The sequence below is a fragment of the Poecilia formosa genome, unplaced genomic scaffold (genome assembly GCF_000485575.1).
Source record: "Poecilia formosa unplaced genomic scaffold, Poecilia_formosa-5.1.2 Scaffold577, whole genome shotgun sequence".
NCBI classification, from domain to species: Eukaryota; Metazoa; Chordata; class Actinopteri; order Cyprinodontiformes; family Poeciliidae; genus Poecilia; species Poecilia formosa.
This window is the reverse complement of record NW_006800516.1, coordinates 98,760-101,514: the sequence shown is the minus strand read 5'-3', so window position 1 is coordinate 101,514 and position 2,755 is coordinate 98,760. Positions and strand designations below refer to the sequence as shown.

General features: G+C 42.7%; 1 long non-coding RNA gene across 1 annotated transcript in view; it reads left to right on the top strand.

The window, feature by feature from the left end:
• Positions 1–384: 384 nt before the first annotated feature.
• LOC107834295 (uncharacterized) overlaps positions 385–2,755 on the top strand; it is a 21,741-nt gene continuing 19,370 nt past the window's right edge. Inside the window, exon 1 of the long non-coding RNA XR_001660080.1 lies at positions 385–749. This is a non-coding gene — a long non-coding RNA (uncharacterized LOC107834295). The remainder of the gene's footprint in view (positions 750–2,755) is intronic.

The following is a 2,755-nucleotide window of genomic DNA, read 5'->3' as shown; positions in this document are numbered from 1 at the left end:
AACAAAATAACAAAATGAAATCCAGTAATGAGTTCAAGGTTTGGACACATTTTCTCACTTAGGGGCTGTTAGAGATTTTTTGGTATTATCATTTTGTTATTACTTTAGTTAATCAATAGTTAATCAACATTCAGTATTATTGTGATTTTCAATTTAAAGTGTTCTCTTCCTTATGTGTGTATAAACTGACCTGGAGGTCACATCTGCCTGTTCGTCTTCCTGTGAAACAGTTATCTGTGTGTTTCCCAGACCTTAAATTACTTTCCACAGGTGCCTCCTTATCAACCGGAATACTCCCTATTTTAGAAACTGTCTGTGTGCAGTAGTATTTTTTGTCTCTGCTGTCTTCCTTACCTGTCCTCCCCGTTTTTGCTTGATAATAAAAGACAAGCTGTAACCAAGAGTCTTTAGAACGCTCAGTGAACGGCTCGGAGGAGCAGTTTGCTGAGACTTCTCCTTTTGCAAAAGCTTGGTCATAAAATTCATATACGTTGTCTGTGGTTCTTTTAATGAAGGTTCGAGGAAAATACCCATCATCACTTGGTGCCGAAACCCGGGATCTCTCATGCCCCCGCTGTCAGGCAGAGGAAGACACGCTGAATCCATGCATGGCCAGAGTCAACTGGACCTGGAAAGAAAGACCCAGGAAGCAAAGTTCTACGCTGGGCCAGCGACGTAGGTCCGACTTTGTCTGCCAACGGCAGAGTGACGAGATCCAACTGGACAACCCGAAAACTACAGAAACGTAGGTGAATTTTAAAACTAAAGAAGTTATAAAGTCATTCTAAGCACACGGAATGCTGTAGCCGTGCAGGGAGTACAAGCTCCAGCAGCCACCCCTCTCCCCGCCGCTGCAGCAGCTCTGTCTGCCCCAGTATCAGCTGCTGCAGTCCCAGCAGCACGACTGTACCCCTCATTAGAGGAAGGTGCACAAAACATATATGTTTTTACACCCTGGACCTTAGAAGAGGTCATTAAGGCTGTGAAAGGATTAGATGTTTTTCACCTGGATGAATTTGGAGCTTTAGAAACCTCTGCTTTTTCCAGCGGCCAGACGAAAGGACGCGGAAGAAGCAGAGGCAGAGGAGGTCACAATAGGCGACGACCCCAAAATAACACCCCACAAAATCCACGGCATTTAAATAGCTGCTGGACTTGTGGCAATACTGGCCACTGGTCAAGAAACTGCCCTTCAAAGAATGCTGCACAGGGCGACAAGAGGGGTGATGGAGTGAGGGGACCACAAACAGGAGAAATCCTCAGCACTCTACCACACCCCAAAAAGACACACCACCAGACTAAATTGATGAAATGGTGGACACATGTTCAGCTTGTTACACGTTAAGTAAAAAATAAATAAATAAATAAAAGAAATTGAATTTCGGTACAAAACCAGTGCATGCAAAATAATTTTTAATGTTACTAAAAATTAGGTTTAAACCTCACAAGTCAGAAATAATTAATTTTAAGAAACACTGGTGTTTGTTTTGTTTTGTTTTTTTAGCATTCCTACACGTTCAAAGAAAAACCAGTTGAGAGACGTCTCACTGAAATAAAAACATGGGAATAACCTTTTTGTATGCTAAAAGTGGAATTATGACTTTCCTGAAGGAGGAGAAGCTGAAAGATAAAACTAAATAATAAAATTCTCCTCAGAGAACAATGTTTAATGTATTGTGTCGTAATTAGATTATAACACCAACTTGGTGAAACGATCCTTTGGCTGTATAACTGGAGGGGTCAGAGGTCAGAGTAAGGTACCGACCTGGACATTATCCAGCCTCATGTCTTTCTTAGGCTTTGAGAGGAGGGCTGCCCGCTGACCTCACAGTCTGCAGTACTAAGATCAACGAATTTATAGAAATCCATTGTTCCTCTGTCTGAGCCTCACTGCGGTGCATCTGACCTGCGACCTCAACTCAGACCTGTCCGGCCGATCAGATGACGTCCCTCTTTCATCACCAGCCAATGACAGTTGATAAAGAAGCGAAAAAGAACAGGTTGATTTCTGCCACCTGGGTACCGAAGGCACTGAAGTGTCCGCTGATCCTGATTCCTGGACATCTGGGAACTGCTATGCAGCAGACTACTGTATGGAGTCCTGCTTGACGTTTGGACTGGAACTAAATCTCTGTGTTTGACTGCAACTGAAGTTTTACAACCCCCGCTGGTTTACTCTTTGGCATCAGCGTAGAGAAGGAAAATAATGTGTTTGAAAGAAAATGCTGTGCTTCAGAGACGAAGACAGCAAACTGAACTGTTTTTTGCTTGTTTCATTGGTGGACAACCCGGACATTCACTAAGGGACGGTCTGGACAACTTATAAATAATCCAACACCAGAGCTAGTTGGACGGACAGGGAACTGGAGGAGAGACGGAGGGAGGACCAGCTGCAGCGACGCCAGCAGCAGGAGGGGGAAGCGAGAAGCGAGACAGAAAGGATAAATACGAGATAAGTTATACACACACTGCTGTGATAAAGAATATGCTTAATAATCCTGTTTGCATATAGGAATTATCTACCCAGAAAATAACATTTTAAAGGTTTTTAGGTACAATGTTAGACAAAATCATTCACTTTGTACCCGTTAACTCAGTCCTTAACAGAAGGACCAGTGATCCTCTTAGGGCCCGAGCCATAGGTTGGGAAACTGTGAAGGAAAAAACTGTAATGACTAAAAGTTAAGAAAGAAAAAAAAAAACTGATAGTGTGATACGGCTAAATTACAACCAACTAAAAATTATTACAGATTCA